Genomic DNA, 17700 nt, shown 5'->3' with positions numbered 1-17700 from the left:
TAGGGGGGACAGGCTTACGTTAGGGGTGGCTTGCTTTGGTTGATAGGGGGCACACGGACACGGACTTCCATGTGTGACATGCTAGTTGTTTCTATTCAAGGTACCTTTTTTTTAAACGATTTTTTGACACGGAATTTGCAAGGTATGATAAAGGCCCCTACGTAAGGCCCCTGTCGTGCATTCAAAACGTCCCTTTTGAAGGCAGCATAGCAGACCTATTTACCTCAATTTAAGGTACCTTTTTTTGAAAAGATTTTTGACACAAAAATGATGCCATAGATATGTAAATATTGTACATTTGGGAATGCATTCAGAAGCAGTGCTGCAATGCAATTTGAACCAGTCAGAATTTCCCCGAGTAGAGTGACAGACAGTCACCGAAACATCAGCTTTGAATAAAAGACTTGGTTGTCTTGTGTAAAAAGAGTATCTTTACTCAGTCCTTTTCAGAAAATATTTCTGCAAAATGTACAACATTATTAATTTTGCCATTATTGACCCAAAGAAGTCTTAATAATATTATGTATTAAATAAACCTGAGTCTATAACTTTCTCTTAAGTAGTGGCTCATCAAACTTGTGAGAACACACAGAAAAGGTAATGACTACTTGTAGTGAATGTATTTACAATCAGTGCTCCAAATTCATGTTTGGGAATAGGAGCACTAGTGCACCCAACGAAAAAACAATTGGGTGCACAGATTTTTGGGAGTGCACCATAGAAAATAGAATTAGAAATAGAATGTCAGCAAAAACTGTAAATCATGTTTTCTTTCTAAGGAAAAAGTACTACATCAAAGATTTTCATATTTTTCTAGCACTAGAATATGCTGTATATAGGAGTATGTATTTAACATCTTTACATAGTTTAGTGAACCTACGAAAATGCCTGGGTGCACTGAAGCACCCACAGAAGAAAAAAAATGTGCACATGCACCCAGTATTTTGAGCCCTGACAATACTGCAAGAATTGTAATATGCGCGTCTTCAAAAACCTTCAGAGACATGCCTTTCCTATATGCTGCTACTTGATTTGATAATTTTTTTCTTTATATGTACATGTAGGTTGGCTTTCATGTAATTCATAAAAGCTGAGCCAGAATTTTTAAGCCAAACAAACTGCAAGCAGTTAAATCACATTTCAACTTGAAGTTTTCTTTGTTCTGCAGATAAAATTTCTAGTTTGTGTCTTCAGTTTGATACATGAATTTGTACAAACAATTCCAAAGGTGTGAAATTTTTCAAACATTAATAATCACAATCAAAAATAATAATCAAAATCTAAAAGTAAATGTCAAGATCTGAATTCAGATCCTGACTATTTCCCGAAACGTTTCTGTCTACAGGTAGAAATTCTAATTTGTGGCCAGTCTCTGAACACGATATTTGCACACAAAAAATCTCAAAAGTGACTGATAGGAATTTCGTAGTATTTGTATCACAATCAAAAAAACTTCATTTCTAAATCCAAATCTAAGTCTTGCATATTTTCCAAACATCTACTGGTAGGGTTGCTAATTTGTGCAGAGTATCTCAAAGGTGTAAAAAAAAGTTTATAATTAAAAAATAAGCTTAAAAAAATAACAACTTCCATGACCCTATGATTTTCACCTTCGCCAAATGATGTTAACATTAATGAAACTGATAAAACAGTCATAATGTTGTTTTTCATTGATAATGAAAACAAGATCTCCGTGTGCATGAATTGTGTCAGGAAGATGCTGATCATATTCTCAATCTAATGACAGTCTTATGAAAGAGGGCTTTCTAGAATTTTCTCACAAATCCATTGCCAACTGAGATCTTGATTTGAATAGTTCTTGATTTGATCTTGTTTACTGATGTTAACCTTTCAAATTAGACAAGTCTGAAATTCCCAGCAGTTGCCACAGTGAGTGATTATATTTTACCGTCCCTTGAGATTTTCTCTCTCTCTCCCTTGCCTTTTACCTGGCCAAACAAAGTCAGGTAACAAATTTTGGAATTAGGAAAGTTCCCTTCCCGAAGGCACAAAGTTATACAAATTCAGGGAATGGAACCTGCGACCTCTTGTGTTCGTGTGTGGTCGTCTAGTACCCATTTGACTATTTGTGGCCATTTAGGGGCATTTAGTATTCTGGGAAAATAGTGACATAGTGGTTCTCACTGCTCACAATAAGCTCGCCCTCCTTTCCTATAGCAACTCGCTGGGGATGGGTTATATTAGCAATATTAGCAATATATTCTCCCTCAGCTGTGAACATTTCCACCCGATTGTTGCCTATTATCGGCCACAATGATGCGACCCAAACTGTCCACACAGATGCCCACAGGAGACTTCAGGTGGTTGCTAGATTCGTCACCTTTGCGGCCAAAGCAGCATGTGTATTTTCCATTCTTGTCATACTTTAGAACATTATGGGTTTGCTGCTCAGTGATGTAGATGTTCCCTTCCTTGTCTACTGCAACAGACGCTGGCCATTTCAGCCACATTAGCTCTTCTGACCTGAAAGCTTTCATTGCACATAATTCTTTAAAAAATCGGCCAGCTGAGGCACCCTTCACTTTAGCTTTGTTCACTCTCTTTGTTATTATCATGTCATTGGAAAGTGTGTCTAAGGCAAATCTATTGGAGAACTTCAATTTTGCACACGGGAACTTTTCAAGATAACGGCCCTCCCTGCTGTAGCGATTAATGATAGTTTTTTCCTTCTTAAATTTCTTTAGCCCTTTTTTGACACAATGTGTACCTGTCAAAAGGACCCAAAGAGTATCATCTTGGTCCATGGCAATGTCCAGGGGTCTCATCTTTCCTGTATCAAAACTGCGAAGAAAGTCGCCCTTCATGCTGAAGACTTGGATTCGTCTGTTCCAATTGTCAGCCACGAATAGCTCGTTAGTATAGAAGACGGCCAGTCCACTCACATAGTTGAACTTGCCGTACAAGCGTTTTCTCATTTTTGTCCAGACTGAGCAGTCTTCTCTTTTCCACACTTTTCCGCGCCCACCAAGTCTGAGGATTGTTCCAATGTGAGGCTGTGGAGTGCCCAATCCTGTAGACAAAACATACATATTATTTAACACTCTGTTATTCCAAAACACTGGACAGGTGCCTTTCACTCTGTACTACTTATAGTATTCTAGATCATGTTTGAGAATAGAACATATTATGGAATAAAACAGAGGAAAGAATCATTTCAAAAGGGATTCAAGAAAATGAGTGTTATTGGTAACCTTTGCTGCACCGTTATTTTGTGGTGCAGGTAAACTTCGGCACATCTGGTATTGTGAGTGATACTCTGTAGATATGCAGCAAAATGGCTTTAATCCCAGTATTTTTCGGATTGAAATGAGAAAGCAAAAACTTTATTTTGTACATGGTCACAGTTTTTTTGCTGTTGCCTATGAGAAATGATGGTATATGGGATCCATATACAAAGAAAGACAAAGACAAACTGGACAGGGTACGTAATCGAGATTTAAGCTTCTGTATGAACAACTATGAAAGGGGTGTAAGTGTCACGGAAATGAAAAGAAGCCTACAGTGGGAGACTCTAGAAGACAGACAAAAAATGTCCAGACTATGCATGATGTACAAAATGACTAATAAGCTGGTAAATGTACCAACTACTAAGTACCTAAAACCAGCCCAGAAAAGCCCAGAATAGCCATGCCATCAAGTACCAGAGTTATCAACCAAGGGTTAAGGTGTCCAAAAATTCATTTCCTAGAACTATCGCAGAGTGGAATTCGATGTCACCAATTGCACATGTACAGTAGGGGCATTATCATTAGATAGTTTTAAACAATATTTAGAGTTAAATTTACAAGGGTTAGGTGTAACACATCGTTTGGTGTAATGTACCCAGCTGCCACCGTGCCGCGTGCTTGCAAAGCTGGTGTGTTACACCGAAGGGCGGTTATACTGGCTATGCAGATACACAGATGTCGGATAGGTTAGTACCATTAGTGCCTCCAAGGCTAGTTTGGTTGGTACCATTGGTGGTCCCAAGGAGGGGTGGGGTGGTATCATCAGGTTCTGTCATCACTATGAAAGTAGTACTCCAGTTTGTGGATCCTTGTATTGAAGGAACCTGTAAGTGTAACATCGTATATGTAGCAATATATTATAGCTGCAGTAACAAATAACATGAACTTTTACAAATGTACCTGTGTGTATGAAGTTTTGTTCTCGGTTAGTTTGCTATTTTTCGTAAAGAAGAAAAGATAACCTTCAAAGTCTTTTAAACAAATATCCCTGCAGTTACAGAATAAGCTGCTAGGGGGCCCAGCTGTCAATTTTTCTTGAACACTTGTAAGCACTACCTACCATCCAAAATTTATGACCCTAGGATGTCCAAATCATGTGATACAGTTGTAGTGTGGAAACTACACTATCATTTAAAGCCAAAATCTAACCTTTTGATGACCCAGATAAGACACAAAAGCAAGTACCCTGGGTTCTGTCCTTGGTGCTGAATGCTACACAAGCACACACACACACCTGCACACACACACACACACACACACACACACACACACATGCACATGCACAAACACAAACATGCACACACACACACACACATGCACACACACACATGAATACACAGACATTCACAAACACACACATGCACACACACAAATACACACACACACACAAATGCACACACTCACTTACTCACAAAACATAACCCTCTTGTATAAGTAAAAATACCTTACCGTGGGGTTACCATGATCCTGGATGTTGTGGTAAACCCCCACAAGTATTCCTGCTGTTATCAGTCCAACCATGACCAGGAAAATTACTAAGAAAGCGGCAAGACCGCAGTAACGATAGATTGGAGAGTTACCTGTTGAAAACAAAAGTGCAAAAACAAAACAAAAACAGGGTCTTTTGTCATTTTATATATATATATATGTGTGAATCAGTGAACTAGAAAATCACCCATGCTGTTAGGTTTATTTGAATGTTGTGTATGTCAACTCATTGTGTCATTTAATTAAATTAAAAGGACTATCCAACTCCTGAAGTGGGTATTGAAATTCCTCATCGAGTAAATCATTATGCTTGATTGAATCCTGTTTGTTTTGTCAATTTTAACTGAAGACACCTACTCTTCATTTTTATTCCGCTTCAGTGTAGTCTAATGGCTAATCTTATAGGTTCAAATACAAATACAAATTATGCAAAATAAAGACGCATAGTCATGTAACAGACTAAAAGGTAAACAAAACACAATTACGAAAAATGAACACATTTACGAAGGTATATTGTAACATTGTCTACAAACTAGCTAAAGACTTGAGTGTTAAAATAGTTGTTACAGACACAAACGGAGAGTTTGAAAAATGAATTAATGAATGAATGCATGCATGGTTTATAATTTTTGTGGTGTTTCATAGATAGGTCTATACATATTGTCTTACCTCCTGCCCCCTGGTTGGGAATGTATCCTCCGTACATGACATTTGGCTGTAGTGATTTCATGTTTGGTTGGGATTTAAGCTTCTTTAATTTCTTGTCACCCTTTGAGTCATTAGTGTTGGAGGGACCCTGTAGGTCATGTTCATTACTTGCGTTGTCTTCTGCTTGCTGTGTGCTAGTGTCAGGCAGTTCTTCGTACATCGGATTTGTCAGTACTCTTTTGTTTGGATCCTTGTAGTCATGGGTATCAGGTTCATTGCTTCTTTCCTTAGCATACGCTTCGATATCGTCAGAGATATCAACATCCCCGGTGTCAGGGTTGATAATAGTGTCATCTAAACTCCCTGTGGTGTCTGGGTGCTTCATTTCACTAGCAGGTGCTCTGTCTATGTCTTCTAGATCACTAGCATCTACAGGTGGCCCAGAGGCACCATGATTGTCTCCAGGGTTGTGCTCAAACTGATTTACACAGCTGTTATGATATACAGGCTCAGTATTATTGTCAGCGGTGTCTGTGGCCTCTGCTACAGATCTTTCTTCATCATTACTTGAAACATTCCCAGGGGAGGTTGACATTGTTTTTGAGTCAGTGTTTTCAGTGTACAGGGTACTGAGTTCTTGGGTTTCTAGCAGGCTTGTTGACCAGTGTGGATTCTCTTCAGTCTGATATAGTGGATTGTCTTCATCATTACTTGCTGCAAGTGTACGTAGTGGTCAAGTTTAATTATATGTTTTATCTGGTTAACACTCGCAAGTTTAAATGTAAAATTCCATGTTTCCCATTTTGACAAATGCTACATATTAGATATACATGCAAGTCTTCAGTTAAAATGTTTTTTACATGAACAAAGAGGCGTGTAATGTACATACAATCAAAATAACTGAGTAAACTATTTCTTGAAAAGCCTGGAATAGCAGGCCATTGATTGTCACTTGTTTATTCAGATAGGAATAATATGTAAAGGAATGTATGCTGATTTCAACTAAGGAAGAAACTGGGTCTGATTTTTTATGTTGTTTGATTTGTTAAAGAAAATACATTTTATATCTTATAATGATATTTTGTTAGTGAGTTCATTTAGTACAATTTAGATTAGCATTTCTAGCTCAAAATGTTATTAAGTACCCCACAAACCACGGCGGTCTGTTACTACGGTATTCTTTCCCATTGCTGGGGATGTTCGATAAAGTATCGGGTTACAAGACGCAATTTTGGGCTAACCGTAAAACATTTGAAAATAAACAAACTAGTATCAAAGGGAAAATTTCGTTGACATAAAATAAAATTATTGTCTTCACATACAATCAATGGTGATTTCTTGCGCTAAATGGATGATTTTTTCGTATTTCGTTAAAAAAAGTCGATAATTTTCGGGATTTCGCAACGCCATATTTTAGCCAGTCACCAAGCAAACCTGGCTACACATATTACGCAAGATCACTGATTTTTATATTTTTCGACGACTAGGAATAAGATTTAAAAAATCGTGCTTTAGGGATTTTTTAATTTCTGACTCTAAGTATAGTTTTTGTCGACAAAAAGGTGAAAAAATCGATTTTTTTTGCTTTTCTTCGCACTCAATTACCCATAATTCAAAATCGAGGGCATTTTTCAAAAATCCCTAAAACACGATTTTCGGTACAATCGTGACAGTCATTTTGAGCCGTAAATGGGGTATGTTTGACTCTCCATGTTTCCAGGTTTGAACGAGTTTTGCAGACATGTCATATCCCCCGAAAGTGTGCATTGTGTTATTCATACAAGCGTAAAGAATCATTACACTATTCAAGGTCACCCAAGGATACGACAGTAGCTTCGCTTCATGTTACATATCCACCAAGAATTATAGCGGACATGTACTGTCCAGGAAACTGTATCTATGGAAAAGTGTTGTTTTTTATCTATTGCGAGGCACTCAGGCAGAAGGGCTTGTTTTGCCGCTTTATTGTAAATGACCGCAGGTGACCCCGAAATGGAACGAGGGTCCGATTCGAATTGCCCAGATCGAACACCATCGAACACAGTTCGGGTTCTATGAAATGTGGGAACTTTACAGCCCAGATTTGACCACCGTGAACAGTCACTGATTAAGGAATATTCTACTAACTGCTAATAGCGCCATTACATGATATCATTCAATTTTATTCGGTTGCTGTAGAGTTTTCAGAAAGACTAAAAGTATGATAGTATCATTCATTATTGTGTGTTGGAATAAAATTCAACGTTTTACTAGAATCATTCATATTAGCAGGGATCTACATTTATGACGACCTTTTAAGGCGGAAGATGCATAGTTGTCAATTTTTTTTTGATACCTGTGAATGCCCCTGCTGAATAAAAAGGCTCTTACCTGTAGTATCCTCTGACAAGGCTGTTCCAGACATCCTTCAGTCAAATGATTTTGGGAACTGGTTATTTTGTTATTTTGTTTGTTTCTTTGCTACGCGTAACTGTGAAAAACATTGAAAACAAAGCGTGAGAACCATGATGATGCCTGGTTGGACTTATTTAATTTTTTTTAGCTTAAAATATTTAAAAAAAGAACCACGTAGGAAATATTCGGTGTGGCATATTTGGTTCAGTTCTGTTGATTTCGATAGACTAAGTGAAGTTTGCTATAGAAAAAGGCAATTACATCACAAATGTCATTTCCTATCTAAAACAGTGTGAGGTTTCAAAACACTGTGCCTGTCATAGCCTTTGTTAACAAAACAAAGCAAGCAAAACCACAGATGAGAAGTGTGTAGCCGCCATAATATCAGCACCAAGGACATCCACTGATTTCACAATGTTTTATTAACATGCCTTATATTATCTGCTGTATTCAAGGACGCTGCAATAGAAAGGGACTAAGAAATGTTTAAATTATCAGCCGTAATGGCTGAGTTTCTCATGGACCAGTGAAGACTTTAGAAATAACAGGCTGAGCACAGCTATAATTTTATCTACACCGTTTTGACTTTTGATATTAAGTACGTGTAGTTTGTTAGTTGATTTAAAGCTATGGGTTGAATCCTGAAATCTGAAGTGTTCAATTGGCAAAAATGTACAGTGATTGCTGAGTATATACAATACACATGTACAGTTTAATCACACTCTATGTTGTAGTAAGTTGGATACTTTCCAAAAGGAAAATGGCTCCAATCCTGCTCAGTGTATATTTTATAATGTGAAGTAGACTAATTAGGGGTGATCACATGACATATAGTCACTATTTTTTCACAATTGATTTAAACTGATTTTCTCTTATTTTCTTGATTCTGTTGTGCAAATAAATAAAAATAAACAAAGTTTAAGATTGACATAAAAATTGACACGCCAGTAGGAGCTTTGTTAGTTTAGTTTTGTACACCAGAAGTTAGCCGAACCTCAATACTAGAATCGATTGTGGTAGCTCTTATTAAACTCCCTAGCTTATTCCAAAATCTACCGGGAAACGGGAATCGAGCTCCTGCAGCCCCAAGGAAAGCCCGCCCTACCCATGATAGACTAGACACCAGGCTAAAAAATGCTGGACCAGAGGAACATAAAAAATAATGCATCATCACTTACCAGTGAGGAAATTCCTTAGTCAGTGACCAGCTGGCTTTAACTGAACAGGGTCCGGCTCAGTCTCAGAGAATTACTGACAAATTCTACCCTCAGGACAAATATGTCCAGTCAGTCCGGGCTGAGGTGTGGTAGACTAGTAAGATTTCATTTCAGAACTGCTAATGGTGTGACGTAACTTTTAACATCATCTTTATTCATCATAAGCACTGTCTGTAACCATTCAAGGACTTTCCCTGGTCCAATAGCTGGTTGCCAACTGGAGCTGATTTTACAATTTAAAAAGCTCATCATTTCTTTTGAACCATGTTTATGCAGCGCAGACAGCATACTGCAAAATGTTTGAATAGTTAATACAAAATCATGATCCGTAAATAATTTCATCAGGTTGGTAAACGACTGAATAGCAAAGTTCTTTCTATCACAACCATTTGTTTTTCAAGCCGACGTTTCGATGACCCTCTGTCATCTTCATTAGGACAATTCTGACTGGTTTACTGTGCACTGACACTAGAAGCATGATGATATTCAGGTATGAAGTGATTTTAAAGTTTGTAACTAGAATAATTTCTAACAGTATATAGATCTTTTTTTTTGTTTTATAAAATGATTTGAAGCTTTGAGAGGCCTTTGGTTTCAAGATTTCAACCTCCTTGTACTGAAATTCCTTTTCAGCACTGTCCTTGATGGCATTTGGTATGTATAAAAACCTCAAACGCATTTGGAAAGAAATCACTCTGCTATTGAAATTTGGGAAGTTGAAATAGAAAAATGAAGTGATAGAACTTGAAAAAATAACCATAAGATTAGCGTACGAGTTGACCCAGAGCCCACTATGGTGACTGTTGTTTGGTAACCTTGGTTACATGAATTACATTATGCTCCTAAAAATCATCTAGAAACTCTTTTCAAGCAAGGGGTATGAGTGAAACAGAACATTATCGACAATAAGCATTTCTATTCCTCCACACTGAATGTATCATGCTTTCATCTGTATGTACAGGGTCCTCTTAGGTCCTCTTGAAAATAAATTTCATAATAAAAAGTTTGTCTTATGATGAAATAAATACATTAGATGAAATTCTGACAAACGAACAACTTTAAGTCAATGGTAATATTTTTGTTACCCCTCTTTAAATTTATACACCTTAATGTTTTTTCTATATATTATTATCAGCTGTGAGCAGTAGATACTGAAAGTGTGGTAATAATAATGATGATAATGATGATTAAAATCACGTCTTCAACTCTTCTTTGAGAACAGGTGGTGATAGGAACAGGCGGTACCCAGGGTGCAACTGTCTGCATGGAGGGTGGTCTGAATCCAAGATGGCGGCCGTGAGGATGGAGTTACAGGTTTGGGTGAGTTTCATTCTTGGGAGACATGCTCCATCTTTTTCTTAATCTTCTTTTCTGTATTTCTTAAATCATTCCTAACCTAACTTTTCCTCCCAGTCTTAGCTGTTTATCTTATCCTCTTGCTGCATTATTGTTTTAAACTTGAAAATTGAGAACCAAAGGAATAAATTGGCATGCCCCTAATATTTGGGCAAGATGGTTACAAAGTAAAGCTGATGTACCACCACAAGCTGCCCCTCCCCGCCTGTAGCAACATGTACGGGGGACTGCATATAAGCTATGGTGCGGATGTGCTCTCCCTTAGCTGTGAACATCTCCACCTTGCTGTTCCCAAAATCAGCCACAATCACACGCCCCAAACTGTCCACACAGATTCCAAAGGGGTTATAAAGATTCGCTGCTCCCCTACCATACCCGCCAAAACTAAGCAGGTAGACTCCATTCTTGTCATACTTTATAATACGAAAGTCCTTTCCGTCTATGACATAGATGTTCCCTTTCGTGTCTACGGTAAGAGAGTAATAGCGTAGATTTGATGATTTAGGCACAGCTGACAACTCGGCCATGTAACATGTTGGTGTCCGTGTATAAATAGAAGGTAACCACATAACCTTTGAGGGCCATGTTCCTCGTATCAGTATGATTCTGTCAGAAACCTCGTGCCAGGCAATCGCATACAGTGTAGTGCTGGCTAATTTATTAGTGCTGCTGCATGTAAGCTTGGTAAGGGCAACGCCCTCTTTGCTGTACTGTTGGATGCCACGTTCGGAACCTCTGTCTAAAATAACCCACAGGGTATCCTTGCGGCCTATGGATATGGAAAATGGTGTCATGTTTCCAGTGGAGAAACTGCGAAGGAAAACCCCCTTCATGCTGAAGACCTGGATTCTTTTGTTCCCGTCACCCAAAAATATCTCGTTAGTCGAGGACACGGCCAGTGCTTCCACTCCCAAAGTAAACTGCCCGGGGCCTGTTCCCTTCCCGCCAAAGGTGAAGTTCTTATTCGCTTCTGCTGGTAAAACAGAGCAAAACACTCAGACGGCACCACGTTTTAACACAACTAAAAAGACACACACACACACACACACACACACACACACACATATATATATATATATGTGTGTGTGTGTGTGTGTGTGTGTGTGTGTGTGTGTGTGTGTCTTTTTAGTTGTGTTCTATTTTCAAATAAATTGTAAAAAGACACACACACATATATATGTGTGTGTGTTTGTGTGTCTTTTTAGTTGTGTTTTATTTTCAGATAAATTGTTCAAAATACTACAATACATTGTTTAGTAGATAAATACAGTCTTAACACTACTTTTAGTGTCCTCTATAACGGTATGGTTGAAAAAGAATAGCCGACCACTTCATTTTCATTATTCACCACTTATTATGATCTTACGGCCTAATAACTGATGGTAAATGGGGCTTCTCATTGGTCGATGTCACCCGGCTATATGATAATACTTACCAATAGTAATGCATGATTATACTATGTCTTACTTTTGTAGCTGGGTGGGTTGGTAGCGTCATTCTTCCCAAGGTTGTGTGGGGTGGTACCATCAGTGGTCCCAAGGCCGGGTGGGGTGGTACCATCAGTGGTCTCTAGGCTGTGTGGGGTGGTACCATCAGTGGTCCCAAGGCCGGGTGTGGTGGTACCATCAGAGGTCCCAAGGCTGGGTGGGGTTGTACCATCAGTGGTTCCAAGGCTGGGTGTGGTCAGAGGTCCGTCAGAGGTCCTGGTGGTAGCTATGGCTGTGGTAGTCGCTTCTGTTGCATTTAATGTACTCAAGTAGTTGACTTCTAGCATTGGACTATCCTGAAAAGGCAAGAAGAAAATGGAAAACTAGAAAGGTGACATTTGCAAAGCAATGTTAACCTTTATATGGGGATCATCTAGCACAGCAAACTACTGATCTGTTTATTTTTACCTATAATGTATTGAATTTCATATTATTACAATGTATATGCCAATGGTGATCAGCCTAACTCCTGCCATGCACCAGTTACCATGGTGACAGAGGTTTAGTTTATGATCTCTTTTTTGTTGGGGGAAAACAGCCTGAGATAGAGAGCAAAACTTAATATATAAATAAAAAACATTGTTATATCACTTCTTTTTTAAATTTTAAAGTCAGCTGCAGAAGTCAGTCAATCTTTAAACGGTGAATTTTGAACTTTTAATCAAGCCACTGCATTGATAAATGGAAAAAACTGTAACAACTAGGAAGAAAAGGACTTTCCTCAACGCTTGGGGGCAAAATATTAGTATGCTTGAGTTGAACCACAAACTTTTTCATTTTTCAAAATAAAAAAAAATCACTTCTGTGTGGTGTTGTGGACAGAAAATCCGACTGTCAAGCAAGGGGACCCAAGTTCAATCCACAGGGCTGGACCCAGACATATCCAGACATACACCCAGACGTTGTGCCCTTGGGAAAGGCACTTAATATGTATCCCCCCACCTCTCAGTTAGAGGGTTCCTGGGCCCTACTAGGGTTTGGGTTGGCGTTAGGAAGGGCATCCAGCCGTAAAAATCTTCCTTCAACAAAAAGACTTGTACTTCGTGCAATAACGTCTAACGCCCTGTTCGGGGAAAATGACATTAAAACGGTTAAAAAAAGCAGAAAAAATGAAGAGGTGAATCTGAGAACCAACGAATTAATATGGTATGGCCTTATGTAAAATTTGAATTGAGATGTTGACCTTACCTTTTGTATGCCCGGGGTCTTGTGATAGACTCCTATGATGACTCCAGTGGTGATTGCTCCCACCAGAAGCAGGAAAACCACCAAAGCAATGAGAAAGCAACTTTTATTCACTGCAAAACAGCATTGCAAATGTTTTAAATGCTTTTCTTAAAAATAAAAAAAAAAACAGATGGGCAAACAGGCATGGCACATGCACAGTAGTCGAAATAGATTTTAAACTAGAAAGGCCAACATTTGGTCAAGAGCAAATACAACATATTTCACCCATTCTTCTTCCCATACCAAATTTCCCCATTCACAATGCCATCCATACCACTGTGTATTTGCTTGGAGATTATCTTTCCATGGAACCCTTATCTGTTTGATTATCATAAATTTGATCACATTATCCCAGCAGCCAATGAGCAAGGAGAAACTACTCGCACATGATGAGAATGTACGATATGTATGCCATATATGGTTATGTATGCCAATTGTGCCAAATATGGTCATGCATGAATGCATATGGCAAAAACCCTAATAAAACTATTTAAAAAGCCTAATATAAAAAAATTAAAAAAGCCCACTTTACCACCATACCAAATGTTAGGTCACTTGGCCAAAAAAAAAAGAAGAAATTGAACCAAGTTAACGAAGTGGCAGGAGAAGGAGATTTCGCCCATATCACTGTTTTAATGGGCTGACTGTTTTAATTGGCCGACCGAGGTTTTTAATGACTTAATCTTGTATTTATAATGTTTCCATGACTCAATAAAAACGATGTTGCAAGCAAACTGCTATAATGGTATTCATGGTATCATCTCGCACATACTAGCAGACAACATTCTCAACTGCATACCAATGCAACAAAGGAATCGTTAATTGCAGCTGCGAACATACAAACAATAATTTTGAAGAGCTCAAGATCAAAGTACCCACCTTTAACTAAAAATTTCTATGCTAAGACATCAGCAACTTGCAGGCTTAAAATATTACTACAAATTGCAGGAGAGAGGAAATATATATGAATATTTTGGAGCCCTCGGTGCATAGCGACAGAAAAAAAATGTTACCCCATATTGTAGGATTCAGAGAACTTGTTTACTACAGATTATGACAACAGTTACATGTACATGAACCTCACTTTAAAATGTATGAACAACAAGGTGGACCGAAATCATTTGTTGTTTCGTCTTACTGTGAAATCCCTTGACGTTTGGAGGACTGGGATGCTTGTGTACATCAGAGTCAGGACCGGTGTCATCTGAGGCCTGATGGGGGTTACTGCATTTGTTGTACACTGGATTTTGATAAAGTTGTACGTGCTCAGTGGTGTCATGCCTGGAGTCATCTGAAGCATGTTGGCGAACGTTTGTTGTTGCTCTGAGATAGGTTTCGTTTTCGTACTTGTCTGTAACAGCGTGAGGTGCAATGTCATCATCATCAGTTGCTGTACTGTCTGCCTTTAGAGCCTGTTGGCGAACATCTGATGTTGCTCTGAGATAGATTTCGTTTCCATACATGTCTGCAACAGCGTGAAGTTCAATGTCACCATCAGCTGTCGCTGTACTGTCTGCCTTTGGAGCCTGTTGGCGAACAATTGATGTTGCACTGAGATAGGTTTCGTTTTCATACATGTCTGTAACAGCGTGAAGTTCAATGTCACCATCAGTAGTCGCTGCAATGTCTGCCTTTTGAGCCTGTTGACGAACAATTGATGTTGCACTGAGATAGGTTTCGTTTTCATACATGTCTGTAACAGCGTGAAGTTCAATGTCACCATCAGTAGTCGCTGCACTGTCTGCCTTTTGAGCCTGTTGACGAACAATTGATGTTGCGCTGAGATAGGTTTTGTTTTCGTACATGTCTGGAACACCGCAAGTTTCCATGTCAGTAACGTCAGTCAGGACATTCTGATCAGAGTGTAGATTTCGCCCTGAGCCTGTCGCCTCCTCTGGGTGGTTTTCACGATATATCGGATTGTGTTCTCCTTTGATGGACTGGTTCATTGTGACTCTGTTGGCAAATACAGATATTTATTTTCTTTTTTTTATTCCAACATTTCATGATTAGACATGATAACGTCACACTCAATTTATTCCAACTTATTTATTATTATTATTTGCCCTTAACGTAGAGGATAAATACAGGACAAGACAATAACACTTATTTTCACTTGAGTTAAGTGAGGAAAGTGCCTTTTCCTAGGGCACAAGATTGGTGGCATGTCAGGACTCAAACCTGGGACTTCATGGTTCCGAGTCGAGCACTCTGCCGTTACGCCACATGACCCCACAGATGTTATTTCAGGGCTGGAAATAATTTGTTGTACCACTCGCATATGCAGGTTGATGCAGGTAAAATTGGGGCCTTGCAGATGTATGTACGTCTGATGTCTACCTAACCTGCACTGGGCCATGACAAAACCGGCCCCAGACACTAGGGGGACATCTATATCATGTATGACCGGCTATTGTAAATCCAAATAAACAATAGAGCTGACCGATTCAGGCATAGGATATTTGTTATAGGCACTGCGCATTAGATTTTTATTTTTAAAAAAACTGTAGGGAGAATAACAGCTAATGTGTAGCCAATACATAATTGGCAAGATCTTGCAGTCATTTTTGGGTATTTTACCTTTTGTGCTGGTATATCGATTTTAATTAATAGTCGTTTTGACCTTAGTGCCAATTTATTTTTTGTACAATGGCTCTCTTTAGCTAGGCCTAGGAAAAATGTTGTGTTTCCTGTTTCCCGATCAACCCTAGCAAAACTGCTGACCCTAGCCTTTCTTTGGTGAAACATTTTCTAGCTCCATGATCTGACATGTGAGTGATGAAACATTGTGCAATCAGTTTTCCAACATTGACATAATTTGAAAAAATATAAAAGTGTCCTCATGCAAGTTTTACTTTGTTAAACAATTGTGTTGTATAAGTAGGATCACTAGAGATTGACAAAGTCTAAGAAGAAAAGAAACAAACTAGAAAGGCCGACATTTGCTTGGGAGCAAATACAGCATATTTCAGTCCATCTCCCTCCCACGCAAAAGTGGACTATTCCAAACTTACCCCAGTGCAAAACTGGAATATCCTCAAATGAATTATATAGTAGCTATGTAATTGAGAACAGAGATGCAAGAACAAGCACTTTGAGTCTCGACAGTTTTACTTACAAAATTTCACATCACCACTCTTATCTCACAATCCTATTACAGGTACTTACAATGATGAGATTTGATACATTTTGAAGGTATAATTGCAAAGAAAAGGAAACTATACATGACTATATATTGATTAACTATAACACTATACATATATAAACTATACATATTGAACTATACATTAATCAAATACACTATGACACATAAATATTGAATAAGATGTACATGACTTGCATATACCCTAAAACACTACATTCATACATGAAATAATCAACATATGATTGACATGATTTTATATCATACATGTACTATGCCACTACAAATATCAGATGTTGAATATGCTATACACGACTTGTATACACTAAGAAACTACTACATTCATATTGAATAATCTACACATGGTTGGCATAATTATACCTGTATACCTTACATTTTCTATGCCACTACATATATTATTGATATTTGAGAAGCTTTACATGACTTGTATATACAATTATTTACAAAATTATATACCATACATATACTATGTGCTGTATCCTTCTGCTGATGGCTGGTTCCTCCCCGGTCTGTTTCTCCTGGACCAAGTTCTGCTTCCTTCCCTAGGAGAGGTCCCATCTGGAGGATAGAAACAGGATAGTAAGATTTAAAAGCTGAGCAGAAACCAAGGGCCTATAACCTCCTTGCAGAAATCATACTTTGTAATTAGTCATATATATATATATTTGTAGATTCTTCTTCCTTCTTAGCACAAGCTTACCTGCTGTATGCTCTGTGCAGGATCTTCCAACCATGTAACTGCTTGACCCTTGAAACAAAAGGAAAAAATTGATTTATTACAGACAGTATAATTACAATAATGAACATCTCTAAACAAGGGATTACATGGAACTTTCTTTTTAGTTAGAATGTGACAATAACAAGGGAAAATGGAAGGAAAATATAACAATACCATTGATGGCATTACAAAAATAAAACATATATCAAGGAATGAAGAATAACGTATGGGATATGTGACAAATCCAATGTGATGTTCTTCAAATGACTGGTCTCCTGAAAGAAACAAAACTGGATTAGATAGAAAATATGGTATGGAGTGAAATTTTATTGAGAAGAATTGAAAGAAACACCATTTTTGTTGATGTCATTTTTCATTTCGTCATTTATTTTACATATTGTTTTTCATTCCTGAGATCTACCCCCTGCACCGGGGTCTCTACCCCATTCATCGGGGTCTTATAGCCGAGGGGTCTCTCTCTTTTCCCCTATCCACCTCTCTCCTCCCCAATTACGGGGGAGTTCCGTGGTTTACCTGTCCTCCCTCCTCCCCAATCACGGGGTTACCTGCCTCCTCCCCAATCACGGGGGGGAGCTCTGACCTCCCTCCTCCCCAATCACGGGGGTTACCTGCCTCCTCCCCAATCACGGGGGGGAGCTCTGACCCTCCCTCCTCCCCCAATCAACGGGGGGAGCTCCTGACCCTCCCTCCTCCCCAATCGACGGGGGAGCTCTCGACCTCCCTCCTCCCCAAT

The 17700-nt window shown here is 38.6% G+C and overlaps 1 long non-coding RNA gene across 1 annotated transcript; it reads right to left on the bottom strand.

The window, feature by feature from the left end:
* Positions 1 to 16158: 16158 nt before the first annotated feature.
* Positions 16159 to 17385, bottom strand: LOC109483981. The gene is made up of 2 exons (XR_002141048.1): positions 16929 to 17385; positions 16159 to 16786 (listed from the first exon to the last, which is right to left on the bottom strand). It is a non-coding gene; the product is annotated as an uncharacterized LOC109483981 (long non-coding RNA).
* Positions 17386 to 17700: the final 315 nt, after the last annotated feature.

This window comes from Branchiostoma belcheri, unplaced genomic scaffold (assembly GCF_001625305.1).
Source record: "Branchiostoma belcheri isolate BF01 breed outbred unplaced genomic scaffold, Haploidv18h27 scaffold678, whole genome shotgun sequence".
Lineage (NCBI taxonomy): Eukaryota > Metazoa > Chordata > Leptocardii > Amphioxiformes > Branchiostomatidae > Branchiostoma > Branchiostoma belcheri.
The sequence above is the reverse complement of the archived record's forward strand: the minus strand, read 5'-3'. Positions and strand labels throughout refer to the sequence as shown.